Source organism: Amblyraja radiata, chromosome 33 (genome assembly GCF_010909765.2).
Source record: "Amblyraja radiata isolate CabotCenter1 chromosome 33, sAmbRad1.1.pri, whole genome shotgun sequence".
Classification (NCBI taxonomy): Eukaryota; Metazoa; Chordata; class Chondrichthyes; order Rajiformes; family Rajidae; genus Amblyraja; species Amblyraja radiata.
Window position 1 is genome coordinate 29945243 of NC_045988.1, and position 19976 is coordinate 29965218.

Here is a 19976-nt window from a genome sequence, read left to right on the forward strand (position 1 = left end):
AAACTCTGAACATTTATAGCCCATTATCTGTTTATTTACTCTTTATCTGTTTATTTATTCATGTGTGTATATATTTATACAATGGTATATGGGCACACTGATCTGTTCTGTATTATTCATGCCTACTATATTCTGTGGTGCTGAAGCAAAGCAAGAATTTTGTTGTCCTATCTGGGACACATGACAATAAACTCTCTTGAATCTTGAATATTGAAATTCCTCTTCATGTTTTTAAAGGTATGTCTTTTTATTCTGAGGCTATGGCTTCTGATCCTAGACTCTTCCACTGGTGGAAACATCCTCTCCACATCCACTCTATCCAGGCCTTTCACTATTCGGTGAGTTTCAATGAGGTCTCGCCCCTCATCCTTCTAAACTCCAGCGAGTGACATTGGGTTAGGACTCTTGAGACTTAATCCTATTTACCCCACAGTTATAGAGGGTGGCTAAGTGACTTTGAGTCCAAGTTGGAGCTGATTTCACTTAACTAACAAGATGCAAGTCAGTTAACTGGTACTAACTGGACAATTAGCGTGCACACTTTCGCACATCCTAACTAAACATTGCCAACAATTCATATATGTCATGTTAGTAGTGTTAATAATTTAAATCTGAACAAGTCAATATTGATCCTCCGAGAATTAGTCAAATCCTACACTAGTTTGTAATGAATAACTTGAAATCAACAGCTGAAGAGTCAGCATTCTGACACGGATGTGTTAAGACTTGACATGAGACACATTTGGTACAAAAATCCACCATGTTTTTCCAGTGTAAATTCAAGGACGTCTATTTTGAACAATCAACATAAGTCTTCCAGAAGAAGCACCAGAAGATGCAATTATGACTTTTATAAGACAGTTTGACAGATGTACAGATAAGGAAGGGTTTAGAGGGCCAAGGTCATATGCAGGCAAAGCACCAAGACGAGGGTCATTGGGCTGAAAGGTCTGTTTCTGTGATGTACAACTTTAGTTTAGTTTTAGTTTCGGGATACAGCGCGGAAACAGGCTCTTCTGCCCATCGAGTCCATGTTGACCAGTGATCCCCGCGCACAAGCACGTTCCAACACACAAAGAACAGTTTACATTTTTTACTGAAGCCAATTGTCCTCCAAACCTGTACGTCTTTGGAGAATGGGTTTTTCCCAGGTGCTCCGATTTCCTCCCACACTACAAAGACATGCAGGATTGTAGGTTAATTGGCTTTGGTAAAATTGTAAATTGTCCCTAGTGTGTAGGATAGTGCTAGTGCACGGGATCACTGGTCGGCATTGACTTGATGGGCTGAAGATTAGTTTAGTATCTCTGAACTAAACAATCTGATTTCCCTGCCATTGGCATTCAATATTATTTAACCATATAATAACCATATAACAATTACAGCACGGAAACAGGCCATCTCGACCCCTCTAGTCCGTGCCGAACACATAGTCTCCCCTAGTCCCATATACCTGCGCTCAGACCATAACCCTCCATTCCTTTCCCATCCATATAACTATCCAATTTATTTTTAAATGATAAAAACGAACCTGCCTCCACCACCTTCACTGGAAGCTCATTCCACACAGCTACCACTCTCTGCGTAAAGAAGTTCCCCCTCATGTTACCCCTAAACTTCAGTCCCTTAATTCTCAAGTCATGTCCCCTTGTTTGAATCTTCCCTACTCTCAGTGGGAAAAGCTTTTCCACGTCAACTCTGTCTATCCCTCTCATCATTTTAAAAACCTCTATCAAGTCCCCCCTTAACCTTCTGCGCTCCAAAGAATAAAGCCCTAACTTGTTCAACCTTTCTCTGTAACTTAGTTGCTGAAACCCAGGCAACATTCTAGTAAATCTCCTCTGTACTCTCTCTATTTTGTTGACATCCTTCCTATAATTAGGCGACCAAAATTGTACACCATACTCCAGAATTGGCCTCACCAATGCCTTGTACAATTTTAACATTACATCCCAACTTCTATACTCAATGCTCTGATTTATAAAGGCCAGCACACCAAAAGCTTTCTTTACCACCCTATCTACATGAGATTCCACTTTCATGGAACTGTGCACAGTTATTCCCAGATCCCTCTGTTCACCTACATTCTTCAATTCCCTACCATTTACCATGTACGTCCTATTTTGATTTGTCCTGCCAAGATGTAGCACCTCACACTTATCAGCATTAAACTCCATCTGCCATCTTTCAGCCCACTCTTCCAACTGGCATAAATCTCTCTGTAGACTTTGAAACTCTTCTTCATTACCCGCAACCCCACCTATCTTAGTATCATCTGCATACTTACTAATCCAATTTACCACACCATCGTCCAGATCATTGATGTACATGACAAACAACAGTGGACCCAACACAGATCCCTGTGGCACCCCACTCGTCACTGGCCTCCAACCTGACAAACAACCATCCACCATTACTCTCTGGCATCTCCCATTCAGCCACTGTTGAATCCATCTTGCTACTCCACCATTAATACCCAACCATTGAACCTTCTTAACCAACCTTCCATGAGGAACCTTGTCAAAGGCCTTACTGAAGTCCATATACACAACATCCACTGCTTTACCCCCATCAATTTCCCGAGTAACATCTTCAAAAAATTGATGGCCAATGCATAGACATGAGAAATTACACAACTCCTAATAAATTGAACATATGGGTAGTTGGCAGAAGCATAAGAACTTCCCAATAAAATCCTGGCAAATTTGAGAGGAAACACTAAGCTCACAATTTAAAAGTTCCTGGCCGACCAGTTATGAATCATCTGATTATCCAGGATTACCCAGGATCAACCAGACTGATTCCTGGGATGGCACGATTTTCATATGAAGAAAGACTGGATAGACTCAGCTTGTGCTTGCTAGAATTTAGAAGATTGAGGGGGGATCATATAGAAACTTACAAAATTCTTAAGGGGTTGGACAGGCTAGATGCAGGAAGATTATTCCCGATGTTGGGGAAGTCCACATCAAGAGGTCACAATTTAAGGATAAGGGGGTAGTCTTTTAGGACCGAGATGAGAAAAACATTTTTTACACAGAGAGTGGTGAATCTGTGGAATTCTCTGCCACAAAAGGTAGTTGAGGCCAGTTCATTGGCTATATTTAAGATGGAGTTAGATGTGACCTTTGTGTCTAAAGGGATCAGGGGGTGTGGAGAGAAGGCAGGTACAGGATAATGAGTTGGATGATCATCCATGATCATATTGAATGGCGGTGCAGGCTCGAAGGGCCGAATGGCCTACTCCTGCACCTATTTTCTATGTTTTTATGATTATCATAATAACTCACAACTAACTTGTGCGACACAAAAACAATCCCACCCTACATTTCAAGGCTAGGGAAAGGAGACGGCATTTGCTAGGTCAGATGCCATTGGTATGAATTGCATTGTCAGTAAAATGTGAGAGAGGAACAAGTGAAACAAGACATGGAATATCAGCCATTTTCCCTCTCTCCTAAATACTGCCAACAAAAGCAAAAGGATCAAACGTCCACAGAAAGTTCAAAGGAAGCAGACAGCATAGGAAGGAATTGCAGGTCAAGCAGCACCTCTGGAAAAAAAGTTAAGGTTAACCTTTCAGGTTGAGACCCTTCTTCAGATTAAGGTTGCATCCCAGCTTGGTTTGGAAACAACTCTGCCCAAGACAACGAGAAATTGCAGAGACATGTAGATGTAGCCCAGTCTGTCACATAGACAGCTCTTTCCACCATTGACTTTTATGATATGTATTAAATGTATGTTTTTAGTGTTCATTAGTTTGTTTTATGTGGGGGTTGGGGAACTTTTGCTTAATCTCTTACCTCGACGGAGATGTGACATTTTTCTGTATTGTTTTGCTGTTCACACTGCGGCCTAACATCGAGTTGGCTGCCTCTTGCTTGAGACCGATTTTGAGAGCTCCACCACCGGGGCTTAACATCGCGGAGCCGACGGTCTCTGGTCAAAGACAGACATCCGGAACTACAAGCCGCAGGAACTTCGATCTCCCCGACACGGGAGCTTCGATCGCCCCGACGCGGTAGCTTTGATTGCCCGGACACGGGGGCTTCGACCGCCAGCTGCGGGAGCTCCGACTGCCCCGACCCATGGCTCAACTGCCCCGACTGTAGGAGAGAAATGAGGGAAGAAGGTTAGAATTTATTGCCTTCCATCATAGCGAGGAATGTGGGGAATCCGCTGTGGTTGATGCTTATGTTTACTTTTATGTAGTTGTGTATCTTGTTGCCTTTTTAGTACGGCTGATTAGTAATTCGCAAATCCCTGTCCCTTAATTGGTACAGGTGACACTAAAAGGCGTTTGAAACCTTTGAAAACAACGTTTTTCACTGTATCTCAGTACAAATGACAATAATAAATCTACACATAAAGTTCTTCAATACAGACTGTGCACAAACTAAACATCACCATAATGAGAAGATGGGAATTTGACATTGCATCTTATTCTGGTCTCTCTTCCAGCCATTTGCCCCCATCTTGCTCTACATTTAAGATAGTCACAAAATGCTGGAGTAGGTGACGTTACGGGTTAAGGCCCTTCTTCAGACTGAAAGTCAGGGGTGAGGCAAACGAGAGATAGAGAGGGTGATGTAAGAACTGCAGATGCTGGTTTACACTGAAGATAGGCCCGAAACATCACCCATTCCTTCTATTCAGAGATGCCGCCTGTCCCGCTAAGTTACTCCAGCAATTTGTGCCTTTGGTGTAAATCAGCATCTGCAGTTCCTTCCTATACATTTTGCCTGCTCTACATTTAGATGCAGATCCTCCTCACTGTACGGCCCACCCATCCAATAGAGTATTTGGGAGTCCAGTGGATGCATTTGGCGGTTGCTATTGGACTGGAGGCATCTTCTACCATTTGGTACGTACTTGAATTTCCCATTTGCAAACCGTTCGGGTTACAAAGAGCTCCCGGGAAGAGAACCCAGTCACATTCTGGGGATGAGCCAATAGACAATAGACAAAGGTGTAGGAGAAGGCCATTTGGCCCTTCGAGCCAGCACCACCATTCAATGTGTTCATGGCTGATCATCTCCTGCCTTCGCCCCCTATCCCCTGGCTCAGCAATCTTTAAGAGCCCTATCTAGCTCTCTCTTGAAAGTATCCAGAGAACCGGCCTCCATTGCGCTCTGAGGCAGAGAATTCAACAGAATTCATAACTATCTGTGTGAAGAAGTGTTTGCTCATCTCTGTTCAAAATGGCTCACCCCTTATTCTTGAACAGCGGCCCCTGGTTCTGGATTCCCTCAACACGGCAACAAGTTTTCAGCCTCCAGCGTGTCCAAACCCTTAATAATCTTTTATGTTTCAATAAGATGCCCTCTCATCCTTCTAAAATCCAGAGTGTACAAGCCCAGCTTCTCCATTCTCTCAACATATGACCGTACCGCCGTCCCGGGTATTAACATGGTGAACTTATGCTGCACTCCCTCAATAGCAAGAATGTCCTTCCTCAAATTAGGGATCAAAACTGCACACAATAATAGTAAGATTAAACAAGAATTTACCAGTTTGAAGTTTGATCTGTATTTTATGAGGAGTTACGATGAGGGATTACGTGAAGAACCCGCTCAGTGCGCAGGCGCGGCATACTTCCAAGCAGCGGTGTGGAATCACAGATAGACACAGTTATTTTGAAGTAAACATAGTAAAGATAAGGAGACATCAATTTATTAGTTTGATCCATTTAATGAGGGTGGGAGCGGAGGGCACGTAATCCCTCATCGTAACTCCTCATAAAATACAGATCAAACTTCAAACTGGTAAGTTCTCGTTTAATCTTACTATTTTACTTCGGAGTCACGTGAGTGACTACATGAAGATTTCAAAACTCTGTGATTTCAAACCGTGTAACAGTTTCATTTCACTCACTGCCGAAGTTCTTGAGGGAGGAAGTGTTATCGTAATGAACCAATGAGTCTATTTGTAGAAAAACACAATGGTATTTTTTAAACAATAACAACAAAGAATTAAGTTGCTCCCCTGGGCTTAAATTAAATATTTGCAGTTCGTAAATCTTTACTGCAAATAAACCAGGTTTTGCCAACGGCTTATTATAGCATTTCTGAACGGTCTTTTCCCTTCCCACCATCCTGCTGTAGCCAGGATGTGGTCTATAGGCATGTCCATTCTTTAGCCGTCGACATGGATGCTGCCCTGGTGGAATAAAATTTGTACATGTTAGTGTTTATCCCAGCAGTTTCTAGCACCTGCTTGAGCCATCTCGCAATGGTTTGGCTCGTACCCCACCATAAGGTTTTTGTGACTGACCCACAAGGCTTTTCATCTCCCTCGAATATTCGGGTTGTGTCTATGTATGATAGTAGGTGGGTCATGGCACATAACCGTGGTTCTGGTGGGTAAGCCACGACTGGATTAGGTGTTCCTGGTCTGCTCTGTTTGACCAGTCGCTGGGTAACGACAGATCTGGTCTGGAGCTGTGATCATGTTGTCCAGTCGCAATAGGTGTAGTGACTGGACCCTCTGAGCGGATACAAGTGCCATCAACATGAGCGTCTTTAGTGTAGCTTGCTCGAGGCCGGGGGATCTGGCTGGTGGCCATTCCCTGAGATATGTCAGGACCACACTGATATCCCAAATATGGGTATACCTGGGCTTAGGGCTTGATATTGTAAATGCCCTTCATCAGTTTTACCACCAGTGGATGGGATCCCATCGCCTGTTGTCCTGGCGCTGGTTTGAGATAAGCAGAAAGAGCACTCTGCGCTGTGTTGATGGCACTGTAGCTGATCCCTACATCGTGGTGTAGATGGCCAGGAACTCCAGTATGTTGGTGGCTGTAGCTGTTGCGTATGTTGTCCATGTTTCCTGGCAGTACTTCTCCCTTTTTTGATGCTGGTTAAGTACTGCCTCTTGGTGGATGTTCGAAGGGATGCCGACATGGTGGTGATGGTTTGTTTGGACAATCCCAGTTCCAGGTAAGGTCTGTTCAAACTTGCAACCCAGGCGTTTAATTTTCTCATGGCATGTGTGTTTAGCTTACCTGGTAGGTAAGTAGCTGATAGCCAAATATGTCTTTCGGCATACCATTGCCAAATCATGTTGACCAATTTGTCGCATGATAATGATTTTATGCCACCCATATGGTTAATATAAGCCATCACCGTAGTATTTATCAATTTGTAACCGAACATGCAAGTGCTGCATATTAGATACATATGCTTTTAAACCATAAAAGGCGCCCAACATCTCTAGATAGTTAATGCCCAGTGTAAGTAGTAATGATGACTCTAGTTTAGTCCATCTACCACTTGTGCTGGATATGGAGTTAGTCGCTCCCCAGCCTTGAGCACTGGCATCTGTTTGAATAACTAAAGTAGGGTTAGTGATAAAGATAGGGCTGAAACTATGCCAAACATTTTCTGCCCACCACTGTAGCTCTGATATTGCTTCAGTGGGTAAGTTCATGACACGATCATAGTGACCTGTATGTCGTTTTATTGCCCGTACCTTTGCTCTCTGTACATTTTTTGATAGTGCAAAGGTCCGAATTGTGTAGCCGGAAATGCTGCTACCATTTCCCCAATTACTCTTGCTACTTGTCGAATAGTTGGTCGCTCGTTGACCATTAATTTGTTGCATGATTGTGCTAATTCAACCATTTTTGCCTTTGGCAAGGTAACAGTCATATGGACTGAGTTAATTGTGAAGCCCAGGTAGTCCATGATAGTGGATGGCTTCAACTTAGATTTATCTGGATGTAGGACGAACCCCAGAGTTTCGAGGAGCTGTTTTGTAGCTGATACTGCTGCCACAGCCAATTCCATCGTTTTCCCTACTATCAGAATATCCTCCAGATATGCCATGACAATATGTTTTTGTTTTCTTAGTATTGCCATGGCTGGGTTCAATATTTTGGTGAATAATCTTGGGCTGAGTTCGCCCATAGGGCAATGCTTTGTACCATCCAGATAAATTTTAGGTATCTGCGATGATCCTTGTATATGGGTACTAGATAGTAAGCATCTTTAAGATAAATGCTTGCCATGAAGTGTCCTTTGGAATTCAGTTGTTTGGCAGTAACATATGTCTCCATTTTGAAATGTATATACTTAACAAATTTGTTTAGTGATGTTAAGTCAATGATGATGCGACAGACACTATCTTGTTTGGTTTTAGTGAATATATTCGATACAAATTCCAAAGGTTCATGTTTGGTCTTTTCGATGACCCCCTTTGTGATAAGTCTCACCAGTCCAGCTTGTCCCTCACGTTTCTCTTTGACGGAGGGAGAAATACCCTTTGGGGTCATTGTTGAACTGGCGGCGTTTTTTCTGACATGAATTGTATTTTATATCCTGTAATGTTGTTGAGTATATACTTGTCACTCGTGACCATACCCCATGCTTCTTTAAACAAGTGTAATCTCCCCCTGTTAATAAAGCACCCTTATTCTCTATATGCTGGTAGGGACCAGACCCACCTACCTCCATGGTTATTGGCGATTCTGTTTCTTCATTTTCCTGAAGATTTTGTTCTGACGTGCTGGCGATGTTGGGGGGAGGCGCATTTTCCAGAGGGTCTGCTGCGGGCCCTGATCTAAAAGATCTTTGGGGATAATGTGCGGACCCTAAGTGTTCACCAGTCCCATATTGCGGACGTCGACTGGTGGATGCCGTGGGGTGCTGCCGCTTGGGTATTGGAGGTCTTGGTTTGCTCGTCCCGGGGCCTGCCCTCATTAGGCCGAAGGTTTTTGATTCTTCCTGCATCTCCTTCAGTTTTTTATTGAAATCTTTCCCAAATAGCAGCGCTTCCATCTCCGCAGCTGGGGCTTTACACAAGCCAGCAAATTTGGGATTGAGGGCAGGTCTTATGTTTCCCTCCGGAGATTGTTGATCTCAAATTGTGTGGTACACATTAATGCCAGCACATCCTGCTGGCAGGTATCCATCTCCGTGGTCTCCACGGAACGAGCAAAGGCTGTGATGGCCGACGTCAGGAGCCTTAGGATCCGCTGTAGCTTGAGTTCTTGGGTCCGGATGTGTGACCCACATGCCCCCAGATTTGGCTGTTGACACTTTTTACTTTGAGGGCCTCACCGTTTTCTGGTGCTGTGTTGTTTCAGCACCTCAGCGAGCACCTTTTCCAGTAATGGTTGATGCTGGCCGCCATTCTTGGTTCCAGCGGTGCTCCAGCCCGTGGGGTTGCTACAAGCGGTCCATGACACCCAACAGCTCTTCATGTTCCTGCACCCCTGGCATACTCCCGAATTCGTCCGCCTGCCCCTGTTCCAGACCAGCCCAGCCCTGGTCACCAATGCTAGCCTCCAGTAATGAGGGAGCAGAGGGCAGTCCATGAAGCACTGTGGAGGGGGTGCCTGACCTCCCTCCGCGAGAGCGCTCTTTCTGCGCATCTCGCTGGAGCTGCTCCAATTGCTGTTGGATGCAGCTCAGGCGGCTGTCTCTCCTCCATTTAGGTGGAGACATGTCCCCGTCCGACGAATCGGACGCCACCGGCCGGATGCCTGTTCGGATGGCTAGACATCCAGCCCGCCGTTCAGGCACTAGCGGGACTGGGCTCAGCGCGGTGATGGGGATAGCGGCGCGCCCGGTAATTGTTCCTGCCGCCTGTTGCTGCCCCCCCCCTGCAATGGAACGCTCCTCCGCTGGAGTCGAGCGGGGGACAGGTTCTTCTGGAGCTTTTGTGCCTTGTAGTAGCGAGAGCGCCCCTCAAGCAGCGCGTCTCGCAGGCACCTGCTCCGTGAGCCGCTCCAGCGGCTCAGGCGGCTCTCTCTCCCCCCGTGCGGGTGGAGAGACGTCCCGTCCGACATCGGGAACACCTGCCGGATGCCTCTCGAGTGGCTATGCGCCCAGCCCGCTGCTTCAGGTACTAGCGGGCTGGCCTCGGCACGGTGTCGGGGAATTACGGAACACCGGTTAACGCTCCTACCGCCTGTTGCTGCCCCCCTCCCCAACGGGAAAACGGGGGACAGTTTTGTTCCAGAGCCTTTTTCTCTGCCTGTAAAAAACACAAGCAGAAAAAGGCTCACCTGTAAAAGAAAACCCGACCTCAGGGTACTCACCTGACAGTCCGGTTCATCTGTAACGGGAGAGCCTAAATCCCGTAGCAGCCGCTGTTGCACTGCTGGCGTAATGCCGCGCCTGCGCACTGAGCGGGTTCTTCACGTAGTCACTCACGTGACTCCGAAGTAAAATCCAGGTGTGGTCTCACTAGGGAACTATACAACTGCAGAAGGACCTCTTTGCTCCTATACTCAACTCCTCTTGTTATGAAAGCCAACATGCCATTCGCTTTCTTCACTGCCTGCTGTACCTGCATTCTTACTTTCATTGACTGATGAACAAGGACCCTCACATCCTGTTGCACTTCCCCTTTTCCCAACTTGACACCATTTAGATAATAATCTGCCTTCCTGTTTTTGCTACCAAAGTGAATAACCTCACATTTATCCACATTAATCTGTATCTGCCATGCATCTGCCCACTCACCCAACCTGTCCAAGTCACCCTGCATTCTCATAGCATCCTCCTCACAGTTCACACTGCCACCCAGCTTTGTGTCATCTGCAAATTTGCTAATGTTACTTTGAATCCCTTCATCTAAATCATTGATGTATATTGTAAATAGCTGCGGGTCCCAGCACCGAGCCTTGCGGTACCCCATTAGTCACTGCCTGCCATTCTGATAGGAACCCCTTAATCCCGACTCTTTACTTCTTGTCTGCCAATCAATTTTCTATCCATGTCAGCACTCTACCCCCAATACCATGTGCCCTAATTTTGTTGATTAATCTCCTATGTGGGACCTTATCAAATGCTTTCTGAAAGTCCAGGTACACTACACCCACTGACTCTCCCTTGTTCATTTTCCTAGTACATCCTCAGAAAATTCCATAAGATTAGTCAAGCATGATTTCCTCTTCAAAAATCCATGCCGACTCGGACCGATCCTGTTACTGCTATCCAAATCCCGCTATTACATCTTTTATAATTGACTCCAGCATCTTCCCCACCACCGATGTCAGGCTAACTGGTCTATAATTCCCTGTTTTGTCTTTCCCACCTTTCTTAAAAAGTGGGATAACATTAGCTACCCTCCAATCCACAGGAACTGATCGTGAATCTATAGAACCTTGGAAAACGATCACACATTCATCCATGATTTCTAGAGCCACTCCCTTCAGTCCCCAGGGTTGCAGACCTGTTATCAGGCTTCTGAACAGTCCTTCCATAAGCAAGGTTACTGTCCGATTCACCTCTACCCCATTGCAAAAATTGGACTTTGTCTATGGAACTGGTGCGCTACAATGCTGAAAACAGCTGCCACAGTCCAGACATAAAAACAGCATTTTTCCACGAGCAGTAGCTCTACTCAACAGCCAAAAGTCTGAAGCCTCCTTGTGCTCTGTTATTTTATTTCATTCTTCACATGTTTAAATTATAATGTTTTATTTTTAATTGTCTACTATATATTGTGTTGTTACTTGCGAGCAAAGCACCAATGCAAATTCCTTGTATGTATACATACTTGGCAAATAAAATTGATTAAATATATTCGGCACTATGTATCTTCCCCTTTGCTCTACCTATTTTACTTCAGTTTGACTTGATTGTATTTATGTATCGGATTATCTGATCTATTTGTATAGCATTCAATATTTGGCACGATTTGGTTGCCGCTGCTCTCTCTTCACACTGTGTTTTTGATTTTCTGTTTTTGGATTGAATCCTGTTTTTAATTTGTGTCTCTGTGATGTCCTTATTGTTATATTCCGATTATATGTTATTCCGATATACTATGTAAGGTGTCCTTGAGATGTTTGAAAGGCGCCCATTAAATAAAATTTATTATTATTATTATTATTCAACCACTGAGTGTCGCCAGCAATAGCTGCCTCGCCAACGTCTGCCTCGTCTGTCCCTTCCTTTGTTTGTTTTTGGTATGTGTAAAATGTATGTTTTTAGTGTTCATTTGATTGTTTTATGTAGGGGTTGGGGAACTTTTGCCTAATCTCTTACCTCGATGGAGATGTGACATTTTTCTGTATCGTCTTGCTGTTCACACTGCGGCCTAACATCGAGTTGGCTGTCTCTTGCTTGAGACCGATTTCGAGAGCTCCACCACCGCAGCCTACAGGGCTTAACATCGTGGAGCCCGCGGTCTCTGGTCAGAGACAGACATCCGGAACTACAAGCCGCAGGAACTTCGATCGCCTCGACACGGGAGCTTCGATCACCCCGACGCGGTAGATTTGATTGCCCGGACACGGGGGCTTCGACCGCCAGCTGCGGGAGCTCCGACTGCCCCGACCCATGGCTCAACTGCCCCGACTGTAGGAGAGAAATGAGGGAAGAAGATTAGACTTTATTGCCTTCCATCATAGCAAGGAATGTGGGGAATCCACTGCGGTGGATGTTTATGTTTACTTTTATGTAGTTGTGTGTCTTGTTGCTTTTTTAGTACGGCTGGTTAGTAATTCGCATATCACTGTACCTTAATTGGTACGTGACAATAAAAGGCCTTTGAAACCTTTGAAAACAAAGTTTTTCACTATATCTCAGTACAAATGACAATAATAAATCAAAACATAAAGTTCTTCAATACAGTCTGTGCACAAACTAAACATCACCATAATGAGAAGAACTGATCCTCTGTAGATGGGAATTTGATATTGCATCATATTCTGGTCTCTCTTCCAGCCATTTGCCCCCATCTTGCTCTACATTTAAGATAGTCACAAAATGCTGGAGTAGGTGACGTTACGGGTTAAGGCCCTTCTTCAGACTGAAAGTCAGGAGTGAGGCAAACGAGAGATAGAGAGGGTGATGTAAGAACTGCAGATGCTGGTTTACACTGAAGATAGGCCCGAAACGTCACCCATTCCTTCTATTCAGAGATGCCGCCTGTCCCGCTAAGTTACTCCAGCAATTTGCATCTATCTTTGGTGTAAATCAGCATCTGCAGTTCCTTCCTATACATTTTGCCTGCTCTACATTTAGATGCAGATCCTCCACACTGCATGGCCCGTCCATCCAATAGATTGTTTGGGAGTCCAGTGGATGCATTTGGCGGTTGCTATGGGACTGGAGGCATCTTCTACTAATTGGTCCGTTCTTGAATTTCCCATTTGCAAACCGTTCAGGTTACAAAAAGCTCCCGGGAAGAGAAACCAGTCACAATCTGGGGATGAGCCAATTGACAATAGACAATAGGTGCAGGAGAAGGCCATTTAGCCCTTCGAGCCAGCACCACCATTCAATGGCTGATCATCTCCAACCAGTACCCCATTCCTGCCTTCTCCCCATATCCCCTGGCTCCGCTATCTTTAAGAGCCCTATCTAGCTCTCTCTTGAAAGTATCCAGAGATCCGGCCTCCATCGTGCTCTGAGGCAGAGAATTTGACAGAATTCATAACTCTCCGTTGCTCATCTCTGCTCTAAATGGGGTACCCCTTATTCTTAAACAGCGGCCCCTGGTTCTGGATTCCCCCAACATGGGAATATGTTTCCTGCCTCCATTGGCAAATTTGCTAATGTCACTTTGAATCCCTTCACCTAAACTAGCCGGAGTGGGAGGAGAGTGAGAAGTGAGTCAGAGGGGGAAAACAGATTAAAACTGAGGAATTTGGTTTGTAAATTGGTAAATTAGGCAATTTATCAGTCAATATAAGCAGGACGGCTCTTAGGGAGCGTCAGTGAGGGAGCAGCCTTGTGAGGGAAGTGCCCTGTGAGAAAAGTGTGAGTCTTTGAGAGAAAAGTGTGAGGATCTTATAGAAACTTACAAAATTCTTAAGGGGTTGGACAGGCAAGATGCAGGAAGATTGTTCCCGATGTTGGGGAATTCCAGAACAAGGGGTCACAGTTTAAGGATAAAGGGGAAGTCTTTTAGGACCGAGATAAGAAAAACAATTTTCACACAGTGAATCTGTGGAATTCTCTGCCACAGAAGGTAGTTGAGGCCAGTTCATTGGCTATATTTAAGAGGGAGTTAGATGTGGCCCTTGAGGGTAAAGGGATCAGTGGGTATGGAGAGAAGGCAGGTACAGGATACTGATGAATGGCGATGGAGGCTCGAAGGGCCGCATGTCCTACGCACCTATTTTCTATGTTTCTATGTTTCTATGTTTGGCTCAAGAGTCTTCGGCGAGGAGGCTGAGGAGAGGAGGCTACGCAAAATGCTGGAGAGAGACGAAAGAAGGAGATGTCAGGCAAGCTGATTCGGTGTGACGCTTGCAGTATGTGGGAGGTCAAGGACACTGCTGGTGCTTCTGGCTGCTACAAATGTGAGAAGTGCATCCAGGTACAGTTGCTGAAGGACCGTGTTGGGGAACTGGAGAAGCTAGTGGATGACGTCAGGTTCGTCCGTGAAACTGAGTCGTTCCTCGACAAATCCTACAGTAAGTTTGTTACACCTAAGGTACTGGAAGAGAGAAGGTGGGTGACAGTGAGAAAGGGAGGGAAAAATGGAATGCAAACGTCCCCTGGTGTTGTACCTCTCATGAACATGTTCGCCCACTTAGAAGCCGCCGGGACAGAAGACGTTATCACACTGAGCGGCGGAGTGGCTTGCGAAGCAAAAAGGGCTGTTGAGCCAAAACCAAAGAGCCAAAACCAAAGAGGCCAACGTCAGGCAATGCCATTGTAGTTGGAGACAGTGTAGTCGGCACAAACGATGTCGGAAAGAAGGGGATGCATATTCTGCAGCGTGACTTTAGAGAGCTCGGAAAAATGCTGAAAAGCAGGACCTCGAGGGTTGTTATCCCCGGTTTGCTTCCAGTTCCTCGTGCTGGCAAGAGCAGGTACAGGGAGATACGGGACCTGCATGTGTGGCTTAGGAACTGGTGCAAGGGGCAGGGATTTAGATTCTTAGATCACTGGGATCTGTTTAAGAGTAAGGGGGGACTGTACAAAAGGGACGGATTGCATCTTAACAGGTGGGGGACCAGCATTCTGGCAGGCAGGTTTGCCACTGCTACACGGGTGGTTTTAAACAGAATAAGGGGGGTGGGGTGTCGAATGGGATAGTCGAGGACGGAGTTAAAGGGAAAGAGAGTAAAGGGATGGTTAATGACCCCAGAATTAACGGGAAAGAAAGCTCACAAAGGGATAGGAGAGTATGGCCAAGTGTAATAGGGATCGATGTGAAAGGTGAGATGCGTAAGAAATTAAAAGTATTGTATATGAATGCGCAAAGTATAAGAAGTAAAGTAGATGAGCTTGAGGCTCAGTTAGAGGTTGGTAGATATGACATAGTGGGGATTACTGAGATGTGGCTGCATGAGGATCGGGCCTGGGAACTTAATATTCAGGGTTATACATCCTAAAGAAAGGACAGGAAGGTGGGCAGAGGAGGGGGGCATTAGCGGAAAACCCTGGGGGGCCAGAGGGGACGTGTCCCCTCCATGTTTTCAGAGGTGGGGGACAGTCCCCCCTCATGTTACAAGCTTTGTAAGGTATGTCGGGTTTAATTTTGTTTGTTTAAAGTCGTTTGTTTCGAGTCGAGACGTTCGATTCGAGTCGTTCGTTCATCACTGCATTCCACTGACAAAAAAACAATGTGCTAACTGCACAACAATGTGCTAACTGCTATCGATCCCATTCCAGCATCCTTAGTAATTATAATTGTGTCACATTGTTTTCGTGTCAGAGGAATGGAATAGAGTGTTAAATGCCTCGAAGCATCTGAGTTTTAATGACATTGTCTATTGTCTATCTCCCATTAATTTTATTCAAAGGAACGCGAAATACTTGAAGCAAGGTCCGTTCACGAAAACGATGTGTTAACTATCTGCCATTGTTAATTGCTGCATCGAAATCCATTCATTAATCCTCCTAATATAATTGTGTGAACTGACCTTGCTTCAAGTATGATGCGTTCCTTTGAATAAAATTAACGGGAGATGCATTTAAAAATGTCAGGCGCGGGCACAATTATCATTTGAACTTTGGAGGCTGATTTGTGAACATCGAAATGTCTGACGGTTCAATGTGGAGATGTTTGAAGAGAAGGCATCCAGACAATACTTCATTTCAAAAGGCGAGACAAAGAACACTGCATTCATTTTTCATGCGGGTACCACTTTCCAAAAGGTATATTTTAAGTGCTGATCAACTACCTATCTTTTCTCATTTCACTTTTTATATTTTGTATGAATATTATTGCATGGAAGAAACTGCAGAAAATCTACCATATTATGTGTGAGCAGCCCGTTCTTATTCAGTGATACCATCCATGAAAGAATGCTACTTAATCATATAGTTTACCCGGGACTAGCACTTATATGCTCTCAGGTAGTGTCCACATTGTATTCTATGTATTTTCTGTCTGCGTTCGTTTTGAATCTGTGGGTTTGTTGGTTGGGGGCTTCTGGACATCTGAATTTCCCTGAGGGGATCAATAAAGTATTTATTATTATTATTATTATTATTATTATTATTATTATTATTATTATTATTATTATTATTATTATTATTATTATTATTATTATTATTATTATTATTATTATATCATTACAGAGGCTTGTGACATTCATCAACTCTGCAGTTTGCAATTAATGATAGGAAACAAACTTCATTCCAATGTACAATTTAGGGTCAAAGTTCCTTTGGCGTTTTAAGTGCATTAGATAAACTTGTCATAAAAATAACAGAAATCACATTGACTAATTGAAACTTAACTTCTGACTAAAATTTTTAATGATTTAACAATTTGAACCAACTTTTAAACACAAACTTTCCAGTTTTAACTTCTAACTGAAATATCGATGTTCTAAAGAAGTCGAGCTGAGAAAGCGCAACTATTATGTTCAGGTTTTCCAATGTATTTTTATTCGCCTCTGTAATAATTTGGGGGAAATAAAAACGTTGACATGACAATTTAAACACAGACACAACTGTAAACTAACAATTCGCACTTGTAAATGTTGATGGAAATGCGAGGACAGAACTTGTGGGCGGAAAGTTCCAATGTTTTGTGTTTTGATTCTGTCAATGAACGTCGCAGTGTAATGTTGTATAAGCAAAGGTTTCCCATCTGATAGCCATCTAGCAACAGATGGGGAAAGAGCCATTGGTCAGGCTGGTAAAGTGAAGGCTCCTGCAGGGGTTCCTGCTGTTGCACTGGGGAATTAGTGGGGGAATCTGCTGCTGTTGGGATCTCCATGAGAACCGGATTGAAATATGGTGGACGTACATTAATTCTGGTATTAGAGTACGATCGTACAGGTGCCGATGGAATCGGTGCCTTCACTAGGAACTTCTCCAGATAGTAAGCTCCTGTCCTGGCTGAAAACTACGTGGGAAACGTGGTGGAAATAGCCGTGGAATCATAGTCATGCAGGACGCTTACAGGTCCTTCGGCCCATTTTGTCCATGCCGATATAGATGGCCATCTAAGCTGGTCCCATTCGCCTGCATTTTACCCATATTTCTCCAAACCTCCCCTATCCTATTTAGTGCCAGGGGTGGTGATGAAGGCAGAGATGATAATTGCGTTCAATAGGCTTTTAGATAGGTACAGGGTAGTGCGGGAAGATTTATGGGTCGTGTGCAGGTAGATGCGATCAGTTTGAATTGGCATCATGTTCGGCACAAACATTGTGGGCCGAAGGGCCCGTTCCGTTGCTATACTGTTCTCTATTCGATGTTCTGTGTATCCATTTTGCTACCCATTTTTTTTAACACGCCTTTTACCACTACCTGGTTCAGAAAGAATACAGTGACATTAGCAATGTTGGATGAAATCACAGATCTGAATTACAAAAGCAAGATTATTTTTTACCACGGAACAACTTTTGTGAAGGACTCTGTCATCAAGAACACAAACTACTGATGTAACTCAGCGGGTCAGGCAGCATATGTGGAATGAAATGAACAGGCGGCATTCCGAGTAGGGACCGGTCTTCAAACCCCAAACATCGCCGATTTATTCAGTTATTAGAGAAATGCATACATTTTATTTTTTTACTTGGGTCTCACTAATGTTCATGAATGTTGTAATCAGATATTGGCGTTACATGAAGTAATTGACAAAAACTGAATACAATTGAATTCAGATTGTGTCTTGAAGTTATGAATGTATGATTTCCATCATGAATCATTTCCAAATAGAGGGAGAGAATCTCCACCTGTAGATTGAATTGAATTGAATTTCCTTTATTGTTATTCAAAGAAGTTTGAACAAAATGTTGTGCATGACAGTTACAAAGGCAACAAAACACACAATTACAGAGACCAAATGCTTTCTGCAGATTATATAGCAATTTTATGAACTAACAGGATGTAGCACCAAAGCAGTTGTCGATGTAGCGGAGGTAGAGGTCGGGGATGGGGCCCTGATATGTATTGAACAAGGATTGCTCGACGTAACCGACAAATAGGCAGGCATAGCTGGGGCCCATGCGTGTGCCCATAGCTACGCCTTGTATTTGGAGGAAATGGGAGGAGTCGAACGTGAAGTTATTGAGAGTAAGGACCAGCTCCGCTAGGCGGAGGAGAGTGTCAGTGGCTGGCTCAGTGACTGGCGCAACCTATACCCAGCCACTGACACTCTCCTCCGCCTAGGCTGGTCCTTACCCTCAATAACTTCATGTTCGACTCCTCCCATTTCCTCCAAATACAAGGCGTAGCAATGGGCACACGCATGGGCCCCAGCTATGCCTGCTTATTTGTCGGTTACGTCGAGCAATCCTTGTTCAATACATACCAGGGCCCCATCCCCGACCTCTACCTCCGCTACATCGACGACTGCTTTGGTGCCACCTCCTGCACCCGCACACAACTGACAGACTTCATCCACTTCACCACTAACTTCCATCCGGCACTCAAACACACCTGGACCATTTCCGACACTTCCCTACCATTCCTTGACCTCACTATCTCCATTGCAGGTGATAGACTTCTGACCGACATCCACTATAAACCCACTGACTCCCATGGCTATCTGGACTACACTTCTTCCCACCCTGCTTCCTGTAAGGACTCCATCCACTACTCCCAATTCCTCCGTCTATGCCACATCTGCTCCACGGATGAGGCGTTCCACACCAGGACATCTGAAATGTCCTCATTATTCAGGGAACGGGGGTTCCCTTCCTCCACCATAGATGAGGCTCGCACCAGGGTCTCTTCCATACCACGCAACACTGCTCTCTCTCCCCATCCACCCACTCGCAACAAGGGCAGATTCCCCTAGTCCTCACCTTTCACCCCACCAGCCGTCACATACAAAAAGTAATCCTCCGTCAGTTTCGCCACCTCCAACGTGACCCCACCACTCGCCACATCTTCCCATCTCCCCCCATACCTGCCTTCCGCAAAGACCGCTCCCTCCATATCTCCCTTGTCAAATCTTCCCTTCCCTCTCGTACCACCCCCTCCCCGGGCACTTTCCTTTGCAACCGCAAGAGATGCAACACTTGTCCCTTTACCTCCCCCCTCGACTCCGTTCAAGGACCCAAGCAGTCGTTCCAGGTGCGACAGAGGTTCACCTGCATCTCCTCCAACCTCATCTATTGCATCCGCTGCTCTAGATGTCAGCAGATCTATATCGGTGATACCAAGCGGAGGTTGGGCGATCGTTTCGCCGAACACCTCCGCTCGGTCCGCAATAACCAAGCTGACCTCCCGGTGGCTCAGCACTTCACCTCCCCCTCCCACTCCGTCTACGACCTCTCTCTCCTGGGTCTCCTCTATGGCCACAGCGAGCAGCACCGGAAATTGGAGGAACAGCGCCTCATATTCCGCTTGGGGAGTCTGCATCCTGGGGGCAGGAACATCGAATTCTCCCAATTTTGTTAGTCCTTGCTATCTCCTCCCCTTCGTCAGTCCCCCTGCTGTCTCCTCCCATCCCCCAGCCTTCGGGCTCCTCCTCCTTTTTCCTTTCTTGTCTCCGCCCCCGATCAGTCTGAAGAAGGGTTTCGGCCCGAAACGTTGCCTATTTCCTTCACTCCATAGATGCTGCTGCACCCGCTGAGTTTCTCCAGCTTTTTTGTG